Here is a 23,436-nt window from a genome sequence, read left to right as displayed (position 1 = left end):
ATGCATGCCCGGGAATTAAAATTGTTCAGAGAAAAGGATGAAGTCTCGCGTAAGAGGGATTTTTACTTGAGCAAAAAAAAAAGAAGACTCTATCGCAAAGCCTTGAGAAACTCTCGATCAAAGTCCCTTCTTCCCGATTATCCCCGAGATCGCAACTTATTGTTAGTCCTGTCCAAACGAGCTAATAACGGCTGCAAGTGTCATCGTCCTGCATTTTCCTCAATCTGGGGCGCGCTGGACTCTCTCATCCACGACCGCGTTTTGTCATCCGAGGTACATAAGAAATGCCATAAAGCGTCGGCCACGCGGTCACCGGCGACCCGCGGCGCGCTCGTGAAAGATGACTGATGGAATTAAAAAGTTTTCCGTCGGGACGCGTCCGGAATTAGCTTTGTGGATGTGCATCTAGTGGGGGAATCACGGGAAAGAATAGAGGGAATGTAGGAGGGAACAGCGTCGGGGAACTTGGTACGAAAAGGGGGACACGATTGTATTAAGCAAATCGCGCTAGTTCAAGAACTTTGTTTAAATCGGATGTGAATTATGAACGATCCCGTTGGGTGCCGCAGGCCTACCGGGAACTTCGGTCGAATGACAGGGACGCCGCGTATTTACGGCACCCCTGTGACGGGACTTGGTTCCATTGATAAATCTGCGACTGTGCGACCCTCCTTTTTTTCGGATCCCCTCCGACGTCGCCCTCCGGCAAAGATACATCCATTCCGTGAAACAAGCTAATTCCCGGGACGTACGTTCTGATACACTACTTTCTTGGCTTAATTCCCCGAAGTCTGTCGTTTAATTTGGTTCTTATTACCGTGGGAATGTAACTCTTAATCTTTTTTAGTTCTTTCTCTCTATCTCGCCCTCTCTCTCCCTCTCTCTCCCCCTCTCTCTGTTTCTTTATCTCTTTCTTTTTTTCATGGAACTAACCGAAAGAACGTATCCATTTTCGTAAAAGCGCCTGCACAAGAAGTTTGTTTTCAAGACGAACGCTTTAAGCTGAGGATCAGTTTATTCTTATAATATTATGATCGGCTCATTTAACTTTCTTAACTATAAGAGCGTTTTGGGAAAAACTTTTTTTATGTTAGGATTAGCGCGTAATTACGTTTTGTATATACGTTTTACGGCAATTTAACTTCAATGGTAGTTATATTACAAATATTGCACGAAAAAATTTCAACTTTATCGTTCAGCATCTTATTCCCACAGTTTCGACCTCGTTAAAACGCTCGTGTAGGATTACGTGATAGACAATGGTCAGCGCTACACACTCCCGCAAGGCTGTATTCAAACCGCAGAAGTAAAACATCACGAATTTACTGCAGTTTTCCCACCAACGGGATTTCCGGGAACACCGAAAAGTAATCCAGGAAATAAAACCGAGCGGTACGTTAGTAAACTTCACACCGCGTGCGAAGGTATACGTTGCAAAAGTCCTACGCGTACAACCAAAGAGAAAAATACGTCGTCGCCGGCTCGGCTTTTCTCTAACGTGCGAAACACTCGAAATAAAATGCGCGCCAGCCATTAAAAATGCACGTCCTACGTAGGAATGGAAAGGCAAGGAAAGTGGCGCAGACATATTTTATTTTAACTCGCTGCGCTGGTCTTTCGATGCTTTGTGAAAGGAAAACTTCAGCAACCTGACACCAGCCGCAGCGTATACGCACGGTCATATACATAACGACTTTTCCATATTCATATTTCTTCGTCGTTTCATTATGATTCCGTATACGAAACATATTTCAGTGCCGACGAGGATAATCACAAAAATTTTTTCTCCCGCGAGCTGCACAACGAAAAATCCTCTTTAATCTTGATAACTTGATAAATTTTCCAGCCATTCTGGTATAATCAACTGCATATTCGTAGTTACGTGATTGCGTAACTACGAATTCACAATTTTTTTCAAGTTAATACCACGGCGAGTGTACAATTAAAACTTTGTACAACGGACGGTTAACTAGAGAAACGAAGTATGTAAAGTGAAAATTACACGCCTTAAGAATTTAAAATACACGCACGCTTAAACTAGAGAATGCCCTACCTACCTACTATAAAGATAATAAAAAAACAGGGAGACACGTGTGCTACAGATTACATTACTAAATTTACACTTCCAAATTTAAAATCCGTATATAATTCTTTCAAACGCATCGCTTCTTTCTGCCTCTGTCACATTCGCGGACGCTCCTCAGCGATATGTTAATGAAAACCTAAAGGATTGGGCTTCCAGGAGTCGGCATAAAAGAACGAGGAACGATGAAATGGAGGGATAGACAGCGAGTCGTGATTCAAGACGCTTAGCGTGCCATTTCGCGCGCGAGAACGTGCGCGTGAAAATGGCCAGGATTTTCCTCGGGAATAATTCAGCCAAACGGTGCCGCATGGCTGAACTTCGGCGAATAGAAGGGAAGAAATCACGAATGTAGTTTCGTGCCAGCGCGCGGGACATTGGACCCTTGCCATATTTTTTAATTTGACGAAGTGTTTTTGCCCCATTCACGACCGAAGTTCGCGACGGCGCTCGTTCATATTGGTAACGCTCGCGAAAATCCGGTATCACACACGATCCGATGTGCAAGAAAGAAAGAGGGAGGAAGAGGGAGAGAGATGGGTGAGGGACGGAGCCGGCGGTGCGCCGTGATTAAATACGGACTCAAAATTGACGTAATTTCTCGTATCACTATTACGCTTCCGCCATTAACGAGATAGCTCCAAACTTTCTGAACTCGCGCTCGTGGAGAAACTTTGCTTTTCACAATCTCATTTAACCCTTAACAAATTAATAGTACTTTCTACATCGTTATATTATATCATATTACAATGTTAAGTTGAGTGAAATATGCACTGAGAAACCCATTAAATCAACTAAATCCTTGGTTGGATATATGAGCAAACAAATTCTTTAGTTAATATAACAAAAAATTTTGTTCACATAACAAAAACAAAAAAATTTTCGTTATGTTAACCAAATTTTTTGTTATATTAACTAAAGAATTTGTTTGCTCATATTCAACCAAGGATTTAGTTGATTCAACAAATGGGTTTCTCAGTGTGTCATCACGTAAGTAAAAATATACATGCACATACTCTTCACGTACGTCCTGGAATTTAAGTTGTAGAAAATCAGATGCGACTATATGTTTAATTTATAAAATTGAAGAAAATAACGGTTATAGACATGTTTGCGATATAATTCTATCAACATCCAAGACATAGGCACTATAAGCAGACAATTGATCTTAAGACTGCTTTTCGACAAACGAAGGATAGACAAACCCTCGATGTGTATATCGTATTTGAATAACTAGCTTCGATAGAAGTTTGACTTGACCTGCATAGGAGCGTCATTACACGGCGTGCACTTCTCGAAACTTTGGCGAGCTCATGCAAAAGTGCCTGTATTGAACTTTCCACTGTCTTTCGCGTATTGCGATCAACGACCAGCGAACGATCCGAGCCTGACAAACACTAACGCGTTATATACAAAGGAACTGACTATTGATTTTGTTGCACTGGCAAGAAATGATTTGCTTGAAAGTTTCAAACTGGAAGTTTCTCTGATATCTTCATTGGTAACGTCAACAAAGTCGGTAAACAGCACGGAAAACAATAACACTTGGAAATGCACTGATAAAAATATAATTATCGTTACTCTGATTGAACGATAGCTTCAGTCCCTGATTCGAAACGTGATTAATTATGTTCAGGATTTAATAATCGTGAACATGTTTGATTTGTTTTCGTAAACCTATTTAATAGCAATTACAATCTTTATAATTGTACAATTGCAGAAGATTAATTCAAATAATAATCGATTGTCAAGTTTGTTGTAATTAATTAGCGATTGTTTTAATATCTATCAAATTAAATCCGAAAATTTACACGTCAAATGAATTTGATACTCAAAGAGTACACGTCAAATGTACTCGTAATACTCGTAATATAATTAATTATTTATCATACGTGTATAATTAATTCGCTAAAATTATTCAATATTAATTGTTTTTATATTCTGAAATGTTAATTATTTAAATAATAAGTAAATTGAATATAAATAAGATATAGAGATATGGATTGATAATTATATACTGACGCATCAATTTGTTGTGATTTCCGTACTTTACCGATTTTTTACTATACTAAATCTGTGCTTTTCATATATGTGTTACACGGTGTTCCCAATACTTAAAACGTCTATCTCTGTATGAACGCGCCAACAAAAAGAAAAATCGCTGGCGTCAATTTCAATTTGGCCAAATATACAGCGACGAGAAAAGTACCGCTGATCCCAATAGCGAGAGACTCGTTCACGTAAATATTCCATCACTATAATCGTTTTCGCAATCATCGCCATTTCGTCTAACTGATATTTTCTGAAATCGTATTTCCACTACGATCCTTTGATATACGGTATTTTTATAGTCGCACAATAATAGTATTCACGCAAGAACAAATCGATCTATCTAATTCTAAAATCCAATGTAAGTTTTTATCTCGTTTAAAGTATCTTTTTCTGGTCACCGCTGTGCTCAAGATTTGCAGTCCCGTTGCTTAATTCCCTTTTTCCGTATCCTTTGATCGCCTTCCTTTCGCCACTCCTTCGCCAAATCCTTCCCGTACCGTTCCGAGAATGTAATCTTTCTTTCAATATCAAACGTCCGTTTATCTAGATACGCCTACATCCTTTTTCCTTGATGTCCGCGCTTGAGAATTATCCGATAAGTGCAAGATGCGACGATTGAGCGTGACGGTTCTCAGATTGCTTCTTTGATTAATCGTATTTATAAGAAACGCGAAAGATCAAGAACAAAATGCCATTTCAAACGATAAAAATTCGTTACCTTAAAAACTCAAGTTATTAAAACTTTAAAAAGTATTCATTAATAGTCAATTAGGAAAGTTAAATTTATTGGCAAAATGCTTTCAATTTTAAAGCTTATCTAATAACTTCAAGGCTAAAGGCACTTTGTATATTCCTGTCTTTTAAAAAATTAATTCTTAATTTTAACAAAAAGGAAAGTAATTTTTATTAAAATTCAGAATTCATTTATCAGAATCTTATACTGTTCAAAGTAAAATAACTATAATTCTCGCATCTAGCAATATCTTCATTAAAGGATATTAACTCTGAGTTCATCAAAACATACATTCGGAGTAATAGGGCCGATTAGGGATACGCAGTAAATCTGCTCAACCGATCGTACGAGGACCTGCCTCCCGCATTCAATGTTTAGTCGCGCCCGGATGTCAATTGCAGCCTGAGGGTATAACGTCTGAAATCGTTTAATCGATTCCTCAGATATTATCGAACTGTAAGGAGCAAAACTACGAAGGTTTAGGGATGCGACCGCGCCATTGAAGCCGAACGGCAAACTGAATCCAACAAACGACTGAATGAAACTTCGCGAGACTTGCAGACCGAGCAGTCTATATACAAGTAATTAGGTTCTGTCTTGCCCTTATCCGTGTACGATCCCGCATCTTTGAGAATCGCCCACACTGCGATGTCTGGCGCGCGCTTTGTTATCGGGACAATAATTCTACGTGAATATCCTTGTAGAGAGGGAGTACCGCGGTGTAATAATGGAGTGCCGTACGAACGGCAACATCTAGATCTTACCTTGCGCCCGAGCTGTATTATGCACGTAAATACGTAAGCCAAATTTAGTTCACGTAGCATATAATCCAATGTAGGAATCTATTTATCATAAACCGTGTTGGGATTATAAGATGTCTTTGCCTCGAACCTCGACTACTGTGACGAGATGAGATTTGAACAGAGATGTAAATCACATTTATCCGGTATTTCCTTGTTTTTCTCGTAAAAGTTTTACTTTATTTTTATTCAAATACATAACGCTTTCCCTCAATTCTCTACATTTAAGTAATAAATTAAGTAATAAATGATATTTTAATTATCAACAGTTGCAATTTCGAGATGCGACAAAATCGATTGCAAGAATTCGCGAATGAATTTCTTCCAAGTCACAAATCAAGAAACCTTTCAGAAATATAATAAAAGACGGACATGCATCACAATTCGACGTAAATGATTCTACAATGATGCGAGCTATTAATAATAAGCAACTCCGATACGTCATATTTCATTAATTTTTGACAAAGTGCGACGGTTTTTTTTCCTCTCCTTCGGAGCAAACTCGGTCAACTTTATCCACGACTAGGCGATTCATTCGATAGATGGCTCGCAGAGAGTACGCCTGTGATGCGCAAAGCGGAATTATTATTTCGAAACATTTGCATCACAAAGTGCTTTATCGCTCGCCACGCCGGCGCGCTCGTGAAAGGGAGAAAAATAAAGCCGTGCGCGCGTTCGTCACGGTTCCGCTGTCTGCAACACTTCACACCGAGATGGCACTGGACCGTTTGCATTCGACCCAGGCTCAACTCCGCATGAAAAATGCATCCGGCGCATACCCCGTCATCGCCATCGCGACGGACCGAAATTAACATCTCGATTGTGCGCCGGCATGTTATAGATTTCATTAACTGGCCGGCCTCAAACGGAGCTATGGTGGATAGATGAACGCCCCACATCGATCGGAGGAAACCGATACGGTTTGAGAGAGACGATACCCGTTAATCCGATCGCGCGGTATCCGGAAACAGCACGGGATCGATCGACCTAAAATCGTGAATTCTAGATGACTCGGATACGACGTTTTTTTTTTTCTTCTCTTAACATGGAAGAGATTTTCTACGATTGTCTGACGGGTGCCCGGCTCCAAATCGGTACGCGTTCAGATTTCACGCGTGATTGATGTCTGAACTCGTAGCTTACGCAGATTGATCGCTCGTGAATATTGTGAATCGCTTGAGGTGCGATTGTGCCGCTGCCAAAATGGTAAAACGAAAATGGCACATCAAGGTGCAATATTTACTCTTCCTATACATGTCTCTCCGATTTAGGGAACGTAACGCTTTTCTCCGTTCAAAAGAAGCTTCCCACTTTCCATTTATTTTCAACATTGATGTTTTATGTAACTATATTTCGAAAGGAAATGAAATAATTTAATTATAAATGTAAGTAATACGATTACGAGAATTAATTCGTTGGTCCATAAAGAACGAATCTATCTCAAAAACTAGATCTAAAAAACTAACTCATCTTAAAATTGTAAAGAAACATTTAATATATAGACTTAATGTAATATGCGATAAATAATAAGTTCCCTTGATATTTCCGCTATCGAAAAATTTACTTAAAACCGATCAAAGAATCTAAACCATTAAAAATTAATCCGGTGAAACTGGAACATCCTATGTCCTCTTGTTTAGAAATAATTCATTGGACAAATTTTTATATGTCCCCTAATCTTAATAAATACAAATAGAATATTTAAGTAGATTATTGTAAAAAAAAAGTATAAGTAATAAGTATATAAGTATAAAGCAGGAAAATCTTGGAAAAATGCATGTTTCTTCTACTAAATGGGCCATGGGCCTGTTACGACATAAGTCATTCGATGCTTTAAAAGGATAATTTATAAAATACGCATGTTGCTTTGAAATCAATTTAACCTACATTCTCGTAGTGCATCCTGGGTCAAAGTGCATCAACTCTCGAAACGAAAAACACGGTCAGTATAATGTATGCATTTTCTGCATACGTACGCGCATGCAATCGACGCAGAAACCACTAATTGCATCAGTTCGTTAATTTTGCCACGCTTACTAAAATCTATTACGCATTATGTCCATTTTCATTCATTTAGCTTGGAAGAATCATGATACGCCTAATTTTATATATGTTTACCGCGATATTTTATACCTCTCTTACATTTAAAAATCGGATATTTTTGTGACAACCAAGATAATCACGTACAGAAGATAAAACAAAAAACACCAAACAATACGATCAAATATAATTAATAAAATATTTACTTAAAACGAACGTTGACGTTATTGCATGAAATGCAGAAAAAACATACAAAAAAACAAATTTAAAATTCAACTAATTGCTCTTCTCGCATTTTTATGTACTATATTACCCATTCGATGCTACGTTATTATTCTTCGCAAAAATATATTTTTTTAATCTGATTTTTGTAATCTCTCTTATTGCATCATCGTTAGATAAATTTAGTGTATTTAAATACTGGACGGCTGTAACTCGATTATGTACGCGTAAGAAAATAGAGCAATACGGTGGGTGCGGTTCACTCGACTATGGAGCGTAACACCACTACTTCACAGTGAACGGCCAACTCGGTCGCTTTAAACATTGTCCGCAACTACCAGCATTGCCCACGGAGTAAAAAAAGCTACCAGCAGCCAGCCTGCTTCCTTTGAAGAATTAACGTCTCGGCTGTACGCTTTCCGATTGATCCGTGAACGTTTACTTTATTATTCTAGATTCGATGTACACCGTAATCGTGGTTTTTCTCTGCTGGCAAAAAAAGATATACAAAGATACATAAGTATATATTTTATTTATATACTTATTGTTGTGCGTATCTCTCTCTTTCTTTTTTCTTTATCAGAGATCATGTCTCGGAAAACTGATAACAATGTTATAAATAATAACGAGGTATAAAAATCCTTTCAATGAGTTATTTCTAAATAATTGTGCATATAATTTTTCTCTATATCGTTTATTGTCAGCAGATAGTTTAGAATGGAATTTTTTTCCACGAAACACACAATGCAGAGAAAATCCATCATTTCGCAACTTTCCACATGCATCAAGTTAAAATAGAACTTGTTATCCACAATTGCCAACAATTACACTCGCACTATCTGAGCACGCATTATTACGTATATTATCATATACGCATATTATTCCTTTCTATTCACCGCTTTATGCAGAAAATTCTCCGGACCAAGTTTTCCGAGGATAATCAAGAATACCCGTACGGGGGTACTCCAGCTCGTAGAGAACTAATTTCATAACGTGACCCGGTGTAAAAGCTTATGACGGATATAAGAATCGCAATAACTGACATTATACGACGCCAGCGGGCGTTTACGCGAAATTACGCGGCGATACGGTAGCTCTTTAACTGATTCGACGAAACCTCGGCATTAATAACAAAATACGTTACGCTTTACGACATTATGGCGAACCGGCGGCGCCGACATTTTTCGATACGTAAACGCATATCCACGAATTTCGAAAATTGGACCTCCGCCACACCAGGAACATTAGACATTCTTCACGATCGAGCGAGCGGATCGCTCTCGGGGATACCGCGGCCGAAAATCGATCCTCCTCGCCCTGCGGTATCCAGTTTCCTACATTTCTGAATTTTTATATCACGGTTGGCACCCAGTAATCTGATTAAATGCCCCATATAATTTAACGACGGTTCCTGATCGACGAAATAACCTGCCCTCCGGTCGCAATTGGGTGTTAAAACGTTGAAATGGAGCCTGCAGAGGAGTATCCCTTTCTCTTCTTGGGTCGCTCGACCCTTGAAATGCATTGGCACGATAATGGAACTTCACACGTGATTAGTTTACGATCGCGTATTTTTTCCCGTTATGCATCGATCTCGCTGATAACTCGCGTTTATATCGCGAAAGTCGGCCGTTCCATTTGCTATTAGGATGATAATTAATAAGAATTAAGCGCATACAGTATTTGATAAAAGGGAATTATTAAGCAAAATGAATCCTTTCATTACCGTTATTACCTCTTGAAAGGAAAATATTTAGGGATTTCTACATGACTTATTTTTGCGCAATTGCAAATAGTTTTGTTCTTTAGTATATTACTACCGAAAACTTCTTCAAATAATTCAAGTAATTTCATTACTACGACTTTATTTCAAGCTCACTCTTTAACCGTTTATAGGGCAGAAAATCGAGATCGTTCATGTAAAGTAATATCAAGGGAAGAATATAAAACATAGATTTTTTGTCGGACAGATGCATTTTTTCCCTTCCTTTGTGTTTTTTCTGAGTTGTAAAATATCATCTAACATCGTACGGTTGCCTGCATATCAACGAAAAAATGTGAAATGGTAAAGCAGTATATTGGTTTATATAAAGTTATAAAAGGTTTTAGTTTTATTTCTCTTATTAATTTAGTTGCATTCGTTGGAATGATTTCCAAATTCACTAAATCGCGCGTGTCGCGATCAAAGATCCGAAATATTTGATAACGTCAAATATTAGTCAACAATTAGTATCGATGTTTAGTTGCCTAACTCTCACGAAGCCACTGAAAGGAATTACGGTTATGAAATAAATATGCCGTTTTGAATGTTCCGGCAGTTTGCATATCCGATATCAGCTCGCGCTTTCGCGCGTTCAAACAATATTAATGTTACAAACGGTTTCCGCGTTCAGCGGCGTTCAATCGACTATGCCTATCGGCCATCAATTTATTCGATCGTAGCCGCATCTATATGCAGCAATCAATCAAGAAACAAAGAAAGTATTCGCGAGGGTCTTCGAGAGAATCGCATGGAGAGAGAGAGAGAGAGAGAGAGAGAGAGAGAGGGGGGAGAGAGAGATAGAAAGCAAGCCAGTGCAACGAGTTGCAAACTGAATACAGCACGACAAAGCCGGACATTAATTCGAATGTAAATTTTATTCAGTAACGCAAGCGCTTGCCAGATACGATCATAAATTTGAATAATATCAATATAGTTCCGACCGTTAAATCATACGTCGTCAAACGTAGGCGAGACGATTGACTGACGATGACAGTTCTCCCGCACCTAACGACGCTTCTTGCAACAGCTATCAATACAAGATATGTCCATGTCATCACCACTTTGATTAATCTCGAGTCAATTTTTCCTTAGAGAAATGTCTCACAAACTCATTACTTACAATAAACTTTCACTTTTCAATATTGATATATTGAATTTGTCAAAAAATAATCAGAATAAATTTATCTAAGTATTATATACACATATACATATATAAACGCACATATCAGTAACACATCAGTAATGCAATTTGATTTTTGACAATACAATAACTTTTGATGGGAATAAAATTATTTTGAGATAATATATATATATATATATATATATATATATATATAATATTGCCAAAAATCAAATTGCATTATTTATATATATCACCGGGACGAACTTTAATCAATGAATTCATCGTCATAGGATGATGTCGAATGACGACACTTCCGGAAATGCCGGCGCGTCAGCAGGTTTCGATCGCTCGCATTTCCATAGAAACCTGAGTTCGTTCAACACGCCGGAAGTGTCGCGCTTCATCCGGAAGTGTCACGGCAAGGACGAAACGACTCGGTCGAGCCGTCGATGAAAACTTTCTATCCCGCACTCATTCCCACGATACTCGTCGAAAATTGAAAAAAAGCCATAGTCCTGCTGTCGTCGGTGGTTCCGACACGGAAGCCCCGACGAGAAACCAACGATTTTTCGCCGTCATTTGTACAAGTTATCGCAGCTTTTGTTGGCCAAGGGTCGTTCTTCAAAATTATCAGGTGAAAAGGAAGCGTCGCGCGCACCAACGTAGGGCGCGCACCACCGACAATATTTCGCGTTGACGGTTTTGGCCTCGGTACACAGCGAGTGACTATAAAATCCAAAAACCGGAGCGAGATGGAACAAGAAAAACAGGGAGAGAGGAGAGAATTCGTGACACAAATGCAACCGGATTTATTGCGCACGTAGGGACGATGACAGAGTGCACTTTAAATCTTGCCCTAAACCGAACCCGTGGATAACATGCAAAGGTGTATCGTCGACCTAAAAGCTCGATCATACGACCGCACTACAATATTCTTTTTGTATGTCGACAAGAGTAGTCGGAAAGATGTCAATAATGAATTTAACGTTTAACTTTCGAGACGTTTTATCAAAACTGATGGTTTACATAAAGCAAAACTCCAATTTTCTACTTTCGGAGGTGTTAGTGGTAAAGCTGGAAAAAGTTTCCACACGCACAAATGTAATTGAACTCTTTGAAATTTCACAATTGATAATGGACGTAACTTTATATGCTTTTATGGAAACAATAATCTGTAAAATAACGAATAAGATAGCATTTATAATTTAATATTGGAAAAGGATGCAGAATTTATGAGTTTGACTTCTATATCCATCAATTTTTCGTTACTTTCGCGATAAAAATAACGTTATCATAACGTTTTGTACTCTTCAGTACTCTGCAAACATTTCATGTTTACAATCTAAATAAGTGATGTCCCATGGCATGACACATGTCAGAAAGGAAAAAGTATGATGCTAGAAACTGAAAATTGTACGTTATTTCTATGTCATCTTTTGATGCAAGCCATCCTTCTATCACGCAGGAAGAAAGTGAATATAGATACAAATAGTACAATTTTATTATTTCGTGTCGGCTACCGAAACTCATAGCTCATAGCTTTATTACACGCTTCGAACGCATACGTCAATGTCAAAAGATGACAGTAACACTTCAGAAGCATCACTATTACACGTTTTTAGTGATACTGCAAAAATAAAGACAGCGACTCTAACGCGCGCGTGAAAACATAATTTCACTTTTAAAACATTCAACATTTAGTATGCCATAACTCACGCATCTTTATTTCTTGCTATTATATTATTAACACCGACAGGATGAAGGAAAAATTTAATATTTACTATGTCATCAACGTGCAACGTTGATAGAAAAGCGATTCAATAAATGCGGATAATCAAATAAAGATTTATGAAGCGTTCTACCGTATGACTCATCGTCTACGCAGACAAAAACATTGGATGTATACTGTCAGTAATAGATGGATAACAGGCATCATGTATATTCACTGCGTAATACTATGTTTTCAGAAATGACAAACCGCCCGCTCACATTTTCTTTTTTTGTATTTTCGGGACTCTTTGGCCACATCGATTAAATGCAAATTCAACTCAAATTCAAACAAATCTTAATTTGAGTTCAGTCATGTGTAAAAATGTTAAGTGACATTTCGGATGTTTTAATAAACTTTGAAATTTATGATTTTTATTACCAATCTTTGACTTAAAAAAAATATCGGGAATTTTTTTTCAGTAGGTGCAAAATTTATTGAAAGTTATGAAAATATTTATGTATATGTACGTTATATAGATGACTAACGCTTTTGTTAAAATAATACTGACATTATAAGCTTCGAATTATTTTGTGTAAACGTATTTAAAATGTAGCAAGTTTTCACACAATGCGTGGCAATGGGTTTTAATCAACTTGATTAAACATCCAATAATATCATTATTGTCTCATACGGTTACACTGTTACACACTAATGTAATATTTCTCGTTGAACTGCACCAAAAAATATAATCATGATAATCATGAACAAAATATAATGTAATTATTTTGCGTTAAAAACATAAAATTTCTACTTAAAAAAGTCAATTTCAATCAATTCACACAATCCAATCGGTTTCATTGAATAATCTGCTATTAGAATCGTTATTAGATCCTTTTGTTCGATAAAACTTCGCATATAAATAGAAGTGAGATATTAATGTAAGAACGAGGAATGAGATTTATTTTAAAAGAGCAGCTGTGGACGATTGATCTGTTTTGGAAAAATCTTAAATCACCGCGAACGTGTAAGAACCGAGCGGGCGCAGCGCAAGTAGAAGAGGGAAAGAGAGGTCAGACAAGCGTGGCAGAAGGACTACGCCCAGGCCCTCTCTCCGCCCCTTGAAAGCACTCCGACGTTTTCGCACGACTCCGTAGGAGCTTTCGGGTGGCTTTTCCTGAAGAAAAGTTCGGGGGAAGAGGCAATTTATCCTTCGCCTCGAGTAAGGACACGGGCGTCGCGGAAAAATAGCCTCGGCGTGTATTTAACTAGAGGGGTTGAGCTCGATCGATCGATCGTTCATTTTTTCTCACGCGAATTGCTCGGAGTCATTCGTAAGTGAAACACACGGGGCCTCGTCTGGCGTTCCAATTGAAATCAGAGGAGCGTTAAATTGATAATCAAGTTATAACCTGACAGCGAAGCTTTTTCACAATGTTTATCGTACCTAAATCTTATGTAGCAGAGTGAAAATGTGGGCGGGAGAAAACAGTATCGATCGAAATAGTATAATTTATGTCAATCTTGTGTAATCGACCATAAGAAATGTTACATGTAAAAGCAATCCTACGGAACAAATAATACGAAAAGATTTGCAAAGTTCTATAAAAGGTAGTATTAAAAAAAAAAAACGTCAAAAACTATACATTTCTGAGAATCATCTGTCTGGAGTTTCATCCACTTCCGTAAAGCACGAAAATCTAAGATTTCTCGAACGTCACGCTACGAAAATTAAGTGCGGTTAATAACCGTTATTAACGATAACAATAAAAATATCTTGAAGCAAATTTTTCTAAAAAATTCTCAGAAGAAATCTCTGTTCGACGTAAGATACGATAAGACTTAAAAAGTTTACTATGTAAATTTATCAAGTTTATTAACCGAATCTATGATTTTTTTAATCTCTATATTGTTGCAATATATAGACTTTTAATAAAAAAATTATAAGTGATATCACACAAAAATAGAAGTGTTTTCTTTCTCTTGCAATACGCTCATAAATATCCCTAATTGCATACCTTTATCTACCTAAAACAGATATTTTCCAAAACAAAATACGTGATATACGAATCTGTACATTTATGCATATACATATTTAAAAATTGTTTTAAATAAAACTGGCAATTTCATAGAACTGTTTTTAAAAAATTGTTTTCGACGTTTCCGCACGATTATTGAGTAACTAAAAAAGCTGTCATATTTCTGCGATTAAACCAATTTTTCTGTCATTACTGACATCGTTTCACGGCAATAAAGCGTTTTTATAACAGCCTGGTGTAAACAATCACAAAGACTGTCGAAGTATCAATTAATATTCCAAACAACCCAATTTTTTTACAATTCCAACCTACTAAAATATCAAAAAAGTTATTATATTTGAATAGCGTGATTTCGGTGTATAGAATTCAACTCTCAAAGTTGATTTCTATTAACATTCCGAGCTTAATTAGCGCGGAATATCGGCCAGTAATAAATACCGCAAAAATATATCGAGGTTGAAATAGATTAAGTGATTACGGTCAGCGTCGAGCCAGGCGTATGCGTTTTGAAAAGGCAATCGCGATAAACGGCCATTTCCAAGTCACTATGAAGGGAGTGGGCACTGAGCGATAGATACTGAAAAGTATACTCACGTTGCTATCCCGGCGGGTGGGCACATTGCCCGCGGGCGTCGATGAGGAGCAACGCTGAAGGACGAGCTACCGTATCCCGGGCGTCCTATGTACCGAACACGAGGACTTGGCGCGCCGTGCCGATTTACCCGCAGCAGTCCCCAGTCCTCGCCGCGTGGACGTAGCGCACCCGCACATATCCCCGACGTCGTCGTGCACGTCGTCGTCGTCGTTGTTGCTGTCGTCGTAGTCGTCGTCGTCGTCGTCCTCGTCCTCGTCCTCGTCCCCGTCCCCGTCACCGTCACCGTCGTCAACGCGGTCACAGTCGCCGTCGCCGTCGCGTACGTCGTCGTCCGCGACGTGTCGTAACGACAACTGGTCGTCGACGCGCGCCCCGTCAGCCGGATAATGGCCTTCGGTAGTTACCCGGCGGTCGACCGCACTGCGGGTACGCGTAGGCGAACGGCCGGCCGGCCGGCAGTAGTAACCCGTAACACGAGGGATCGGTAGACGGCGCACCACCACACCAGCACCCACCAGACGCACCACCGACGGATATAGATAGCCTCGAGAGGAAGAGATCCGGACGGCACAACAGCAGCACTGCTTCTAACGATTGAGGAGACGCGCGACCGTTGCCTCCGCTACCAGGTCTTCGACGGCCCGAGGAACGAGGAACTTCCGGGGGCAGCGACAATCGGGGCGAGCACAACTGCCATCTTCAACATCGTCGTCAGCGTGGCGGCGAGGATCATCGACTTTGTCGTCATCAGCAGCGGCATCTTGCTCATCGCGAACGTTATCTTCCTTATCGTCGTCGTCATCGTCGTCATCATCATCGTGGGATTCCTCGGCAGCGGCGCGATCCTCGTGTTGATCCTCGCAGTCGTCGCGGTCGTCCTGACAGCGATTATCGGCACCACGCTTGTCGTAATCGTGCTCGCGGTAATCGGGCTCGCGCGCGACCTCCTCGGTCGTACCTTCGTCATGCTCGTGGAACGAGAATTCCGTGACGCGGGCCAGCTCGCCATACCCCACGGAATCCAGCGGCCCCTGCCAGCCGCCAGGTCGACGACTGCGGATCGCTACGGCCTCCCGGTGCTGCGCCGATGATCGGAAGTTCCACCCGACAGTGCGAACACTGCGAACCGACAACCACCACCACCGCCGCCGCTATCAACGCACCGATATCGCGTGCAGCGACAACTACTCCCTTTTGCCACCAGCACCACCGCCCCGATCTCACGATGATTCTTCTCGTTCTCGCCGCCCTCGACAGCGAGTTCCAGTTATTTGCGAGCGACAATGCGGCACGCGCGGCAGCCCGCATAAGCGGCGGCCGCCTCTTCCACGAGGCCGACGACGATCATTCACCTAGAGAGCACCCACCACTACACCACTACCACCACCACCACCACCACCACCATATCACCACCGGCCACCGCCACCCTGAAGCCACGCTGACCTCCTACTGACTTTCGTCTCCTCTGACACACCTTTCACCTCTCTCCCCTTTCACCTCCAATCTCCTCTCCCTCTCTTCCTCGCTCTTTCTCCCTCTGTTTCTTCTCCTCTATCTACCTCCTCTATCCTCGTTCTTTCTTCCGGTCGGCTCGCGTATCCGAGACATCTACCCGACCAGACGAAACGCCAGTAATCCGGCGATACGTAGCATTCCGATGAACGTCGGATACCGCTCGACCTCTTCTTTCATCATTCCGGCCGTTGTTTCGAGCTTTCGCTCGCGGCACGACACACGGAACCACCGCACCGCCACCGCGCTCCAGCTTACACCGCGCCACCCGCGATTGTTGCCTGGCCCGACATACGGCGCTCTACTATTTTCCACTCGCGATCCGCTGCCGCCTATTTCACTCTCGACAATCTCGACATCCGGCGCGGCGGATCCAAGCTGCTGAACTCTCCTTCGACTGCTCCGGTCTCTCCCTCCTTGATATCGTGGTTTCACGCACTTACGTGCATGCGTGCTCACGCACGATTACGAGAGCGCCGTAACGGGGGGTGCTTGTGTATATACGTGCGTGAGCAAGTGCGTGCGTGCGTACGGTGCGTATGTCACTCAGTCACTCTATCTTTCGGTGCGCGTGTTCACTCGATCCTTGCACCGCTGCGAGTCCTGCATCAGGAAGTCGTGTCGGTGCAGCAGGCAGGCACTCCCAGGACGTGTCTCTCTCTCTGGCAATGTTCCGACCGAGCAACCCACCTTAGCACTGACGCTCTGCCCGTTTCGGGGGGTGTTGTGGCGAGAGCCGTGCCTCTTTCTCTCTCTCTCTCTCACTCTCTTCCCCGTTCTCTCTCCCTCTCGCCAGCAGACGCTCTCTCTCTTCCTCGCGCTCCCATCCGCCCGTCGAATACCATCTCGCTTCCTCCTCCGCGTTCTGTCAATCTCACTCTCTCTCTCCCTCCGTCTCTCCTACCCTACGTCGCCTCGTACTCCGCTCCACGGCTGGAGTCTCTCTCCATAGTTAGGGCGCCGCCACACAAGCTACCCTGCGCCCCGGGAGCCAATACCAACCCATGTGGAAGCCCCGACGCGAGACGTCGGCGATGACTTGCGAAGCCGGCCGAACCTAGCCGAGCCACCACCCCTCTTTCCCACTCGTCCTGACAGTCCTGACACCCTACTGCTGAGGGTGAGCCAACGAGCACCCTACCACGCAGGTGCCGCCCCTGAAAGCTCGCCAAGCCCGCAAAACACGACGACGCGCGGCCATGTGGCAGCACCGACAAGACCGGCTACGGGAACGCTCGAGATGCACCGAGCCCGTACGATTCGCCCTCGACATAACGCGAGACCATGTGGAAACCTCGAGGCGACGACGACGCGCCGACAGGAACGTACGCGCTTTCGTGCCCGTTCGAGGACGTCTTCGTCCCCCGGGTAGCTCGAATAGACGCAACATTGTTGCTGACGCGAGGTCACATATCGCATATCCCACTCGCGACCCCCTTGCGTGATTGACGCTCCCGCGATATCCTCGCCCGCTTCTGATTAACCTGCTTAGAGTGATTAAAACTTGTTTGATACATTAACGAATGTGGCGTCAAGCACTTCCGCGATTTCCCGCGAACTCAACGCGATATTAATTTTAATAAAAATGGTCTAGCTGAGAAATCTTCGTCATAGCTATTTTAGCTACCAAAAGTAAATTCTCCCTTAACATGTTCTGTTTGAAAAAAATTCTCTGTAAATATTTGTAATATTTGTTGTAAAAGGAAATTTTCATAATTTATAAAATCATATGTATTAGGTAACAATTAATATTCGATTCCTATTTATCAAACCATCTGTAATATGTAAACACTTTCAATTAATAATCTTATTGGTATCGTCCGTATTCGGGCGTCCGTATTCGATACACATTAACTTTAAAAATATCATTTTTATTGATTAAATAAACGTTTACGGGGGATGTTTCAGGAATATTCACTAATTATATTTTTCGCCCTTTGATACAAATATCATAGACATTGCCGTCAAACACTTTATGTCCTGAAATAGCTGCAACAATTCGACGGGGGTGCAATTCTCCTCGTACATTACGTTCGCGCAAAGGCTGAGTTCCATTACTTGATTACCGGCTTTCCGTCGCGCTCGCGTTCCAAAGCGGGACGTAAAATAGCTTGAATCCTTTAAACACAGGAATCTTCGAAATACGCATTGCGAGGTGAAAAGGCTGACAGTCGCTCAGTCATTTCGCAGTGTTACGAAATAAAGCCGTTCGCAGCCGAGGCACGAGCGCATACGCTACATATTAATCCGCCCCATCCCCCTTTAGATTGGAAACGCGAAATTTTCAGATATACGCTTCTCATCGCGGCACCATTGTTAACAGTAACTCGTCAAAGTGACGGGAATTCAGGCGGATGATTAATGAGACGATTATGCGCCAAAAAGTTGGCCGTTCACGCGGTATACGGCTCTCTCAGTAGAAAAGGCCGATTCGCGTACGGCACTGAACACGAGGTTTGCCGAGAATCGGCGAGCCGCCCCGTATTCCTGTCTTTCTATTCCTCAGCATCTCTATCTCTATCTCCCTCTCGCCTCCCTTTCTCCTTCTCCAGTCTGTGTGTTCAGCAACCCCGCGTCCTCCCCCCCGGCCTCCCCATCGTTGTTCTCTCCACGAGGTATCCTAGTCGATACTGACACTGGTGGTGCGAGGTCGACTCGTCAGAGGGTGCTGAAGGGAGTGCAGAAATGGAGAGACGAGGCGCGGGGGATGACGCGAAAGAAAAAAAAAATGAAGGCGCTCCCCAATCTCACCCCTTTTGCCACTACCACTCGAGTGTATACGTTTCGTCCGTTCTCTCTCTCTCTGTCAATCTGTCTTGGTCCCGCTCCCCCGCCTGCCCCCTTGCTGGAGTCGCACGATAGAAAACGCCTCATCCGACATCTCCGGATGTATCGAACATACCTTGGAGCTCTCTATTTTTCTCCTGTTTCGTCGTGTACTTTTGTGTACACATTACGTCGCGCTCGTACCATTAAGCATCACCTAATCCAAAATTATTTACAAGCATTCGTTAGAGTTATTTCGTGGAGTCGTTTAATATAATATTCGATCGCGCATTTTCCAAAAGCTTATCTTGTATTCTCACTGGCGACATCCTATATTAGAATCACCGTGCATTCGATACGGACGTATTGAGCGTGTGCGTTCGCGCCAATTCTTGACCGTATTCCGAACGCTAAATGCGGCTGCTTCATTCTGAGATTTATTTATGCAATATGAATATCGGATTAGATGTAAAAATGGAATGAGCGAGCCACCGCGCTTTTAACCGCATTGAGAGTCGAATACGCAATGAAAATAGCCTATTCCTTCTTTCTTTCAGTTTAGCACTTTCTTTCGTGCAAGCAACTTGGAAGACTATTAATATAACTGATCATTTTAAAATTATTAAGCTTAATGAGACCGTGTGAGAAAATTCTCATAATTGCTAAGAATAAAACACGTTAACGATTTAGAAATGAGTAGAAGGATCTGTCAATGGCTAAAGTAAAAAAAAGAAGTGGATTTAAAAGTGGATATCCGATAAAGAAGATCTGAAAGCGTTTTCCGATATCTCAAATAGTTTCGAAATAGTTCCGCCCGATATTCTCTCCGCGTTATCAAATGTATCAGTATCAGTCCTTTTATCTAACTAAATATATGTATCCGTATATATCTTGTTATAACGCGAAAGATATATGATCTTTGCCAAAGATAATTTATAGAGAGCCATAAAAATGACAATAAAAATCATATATCACCAATAAATTAAAACTGCACTACTGACGATTTATGGTAAATTGAGTGTGTCGATTTATTGAAAGCTCGCTCGAGGACGAGCGTTGGCTGTCGGCGCGACGTTAATCGGGGGCAGAATGTTACGAATTAACGAAAACGTCGGTTACAGCGAACTGTGGAAGACGACCTCAGATATGTAACGGCCTGCAGCCACGCCGCGGTTCCGGTCTGATAGGGTATGTGTGAGGTATTTCCGGTAGCTGGTATCCACACGGATTCCCCAAAGTAAACGGTATGCGTGAAGTTCTTGTTTCGCGGCACCGGCAGTAGAATTCCTCGAGGGCCCGGCCGATTGTGCGATGCCTTTGCACGACACATGGATACACGTCCCCCGCTTTTCCCCGCCGCGCTATCTGATCGGGGCTTACTCGCGAAAATTCGATAGAATTCGAAACAGTCGGCGGCACCAATGGGTTTTCGCGCGCCGTGCGAGAGAGAGAGAGAGAGAGAGAGAGAGAGAGAGAGAGAGAGAGAGAGACACGTTCGGATGAGACATTACTTACACAGACCAGCGATATCAATAATTCATGTGCCAATGAGACGGTGGCCGACTGTAAAATCGCGCCCGCAATCCAACACCAAGTTGTTCGACTGTGTTATACCGGGAAAACGATTCCGTACGCGTTTCGCAAGAGGGCAAAAACCATCCGTAGTTTAGTCCGAGGATTTAGTCGCTCGTCGCGGCGGACAAAAGGCTGCCTCGTCGCCGTTAACTCCTTCCGCTTTTCGATCGCATTTGGAGAAATCCTCTTTTATTAAGTCTTATTGGACACGTTACTTTTATAGAGGGGTGCATTGCGCCGTGTGACATGGTGCATTGCACACGAAATGCGGTTGCGACGTACGCGAAAATGCACTTTGCCGCCCGCGAATTTATTCGTGTCTATAAAGCCCGAACGTTAAATCATACTACGAATTTATCGCGTGTTTGTAGAATATTTTTAATTTGCATCCGTCGCCGCACCGAGATTTTATAACGGCACGATAAACTCTCCCTGCTCATTTTATAACGTAGTAAGCACGCTTTATAATAAGCGTGGCAATTAAATTAAATTGTCGGTGCCAACCAACTTTTTTTTATCTCTCTTTTTTATAATTTACATCATAGCGCACTACTATTTTCGAACGATTTTAACAAAATTATTGACCTTTCCGCGCATAAAATAATACTGCACTTTTGCACGCGAGAGCGCGAAAGTGGAAACGATCTGGGAATAACCCGGCGCGTGCCGAACACTAGACCGTATTTCCCTAAGGTATTCTCAATTTGAAAGATAAATAGGCCGGAGTATCGGTATTCTCAATAGATTCGCTCACACACTCAATTATTCTAATCAAAAAATATATGAGCATCCAGCGACACAGAAAAAAGAGCATATCGATATCTCACGACATCAAAGTCAATGTTATATTGCTTATTAAAACGCGCAAATATACAAAAAACAATTCTATTTAAGCAATTTACATTCAAACGTATTTTAGAAATAATATATAAAAATGAGATAACTCTTAGATTTTTTATTCATCAATTTAACCGATCTGTTAAATCAATGAATAAAACTGTCCTCTCCAAAGATTCAATCACAAGTTTATAATCTCGCAAAGATAAATAAAATCTGCATTCGAGATATGTGGATTTACTGACTGATCGTAATTCGAAATGCATGTGGCACTTAGATAAACACGTATCGACGTTGCGGAATATACATTCGCTATAATAGCTATCGCGGTTTCAGTATAGCGACACAGGATCATGGTACCGCAAGCATTATCGAGTTTCGTCACCCAGCTCCATTGAATGGGGCTGCCTCCTCATCGAGAGCCCCCCGCTGAAAATAAATCACCGACTACATCAGACAATTCAATGTCGTAACGTTATCACGAAAGTTTCGCGCACGAAGATAGCAGCTCTTTAACTTCCGTATCTTAATAATTCTATTCCAGCATCACGCTAATGACAAAAATAAAAGTCAACAAGGTATCCTGTACAATTAAACGCTACGACGAAAAATGCAATTATCTCTGGTATGCCACCCGACTCTCTACCTCGAGGAATTCTCCAATATAAAATGTTCCAATATCTATGCTATGTGCGTGTGTATGTGTATTTCGCATCTACCTTATATTTTGTTACCATTTTCCGTCCGCTAATCGCCGCACCACCGGCCGGCGTGGCCATCAAATCAATTTCCGTCTATCTTCACTTACGTATACTCAAATTTTTACGACTCTCGTTTATCTTACGAAATCTTATATAAAGAAGATATATCGCTTCAATATTTCGCATGACTTTGACAGAAAGGAAGAATCGGTTCAAGATACGGCTGCGAAATGAAGAGATTCGCCTTTCTTACAGATTGCATCACTTTTGAGACTTGTCTCATTTCGCAGGATTTTATTACGCTAAACTCTCGATCAAATTTAAAAAGATGTGGCAATAAACTATCAATCGCAAAGAAAGAAAATGTCAGTTTGTAATTTATACAATATTAGAGATTGCAAAAATTTGACATTAAAAAATGTAAATGTGTCAAAAGTAATAACCACGTAAAAATGTTGTTACATGACATCTTATGTGCTCAAAAAATGGAGAACAGATATTTTCTCGATATTTTCTCTCAGAGACGATGGATAAAACCTTTCTGTCGTAAAAGCCAGCTGCAAGGAAATATACACGGAATTCGAAAACACACGGAATTCGGTAACAACTAATTATCAAGTCCTCGACTAGCACAGACATGCCACGCGCCTATTATCCCACGGGAGTCTAAACTCCAATAACTGTTTCATCTGGAGGCATTTAAGAAGACGTGTATCCCGTTACCGCATTTTCTTAACTAGACATCACCCCCGACGGGTGCCTACGGGCCCATCCCGCCGTCTATAATGATGTTACCCCGAGCTACGGTCTCTTGAGAGTGAATGTCATGCTTTAACGTCGCTGAAAGATCAGAACTAGGGCGAATGATGTCGGTGACAGACGGACCGG

At 41.6% G+C, this 23,436-nt stretch overlaps 1 protein-coding gene across 2 annotated transcripts in view; it reads right to left on the bottom strand.

Annotated features, from left to right (window-relative positions):
- Nachralpha1 (nicotinic acetylcholine receptor alpha1) overlaps positions 1 to 23,436 on the bottom strand; it is a 158,535-nt gene that overhangs the window by 125,491 nt on the left and 9,608 nt on the right. Inside the window, exon 1 of one of the 2 annotated variants that reach the window (XM_071699910.1) lies at positions 15,157 to 17,618. The exons of the other annotated variant lie outside the window; for it this stretch is intronic. The gene's annotated coding sequence lies outside the window, so the exon portion shown is untranslated. Of the gene's footprint in view, positions 1 to 15,156; positions 17,619 to 23,436 lie in introns of those variants that run through there. 2 annotated transcript variants of the gene reach the window in all.

This window comes from Temnothorax nylanderi, unplaced genomic scaffold, assembly GCF_030848795.1.
Source record: "Temnothorax nylanderi isolate EJ_2023f unplaced genomic scaffold, tnyl_v1.0 TNYL_tig0020_pilon, whole genome shotgun sequence".
NCBI lineage: Eukaryota > Metazoa > Arthropoda > Insecta > Hymenoptera > Formicidae > Temnothorax > Temnothorax nylanderi.
This window is presented reverse-complemented; position numbering and strand designations above follow the sequence as displayed.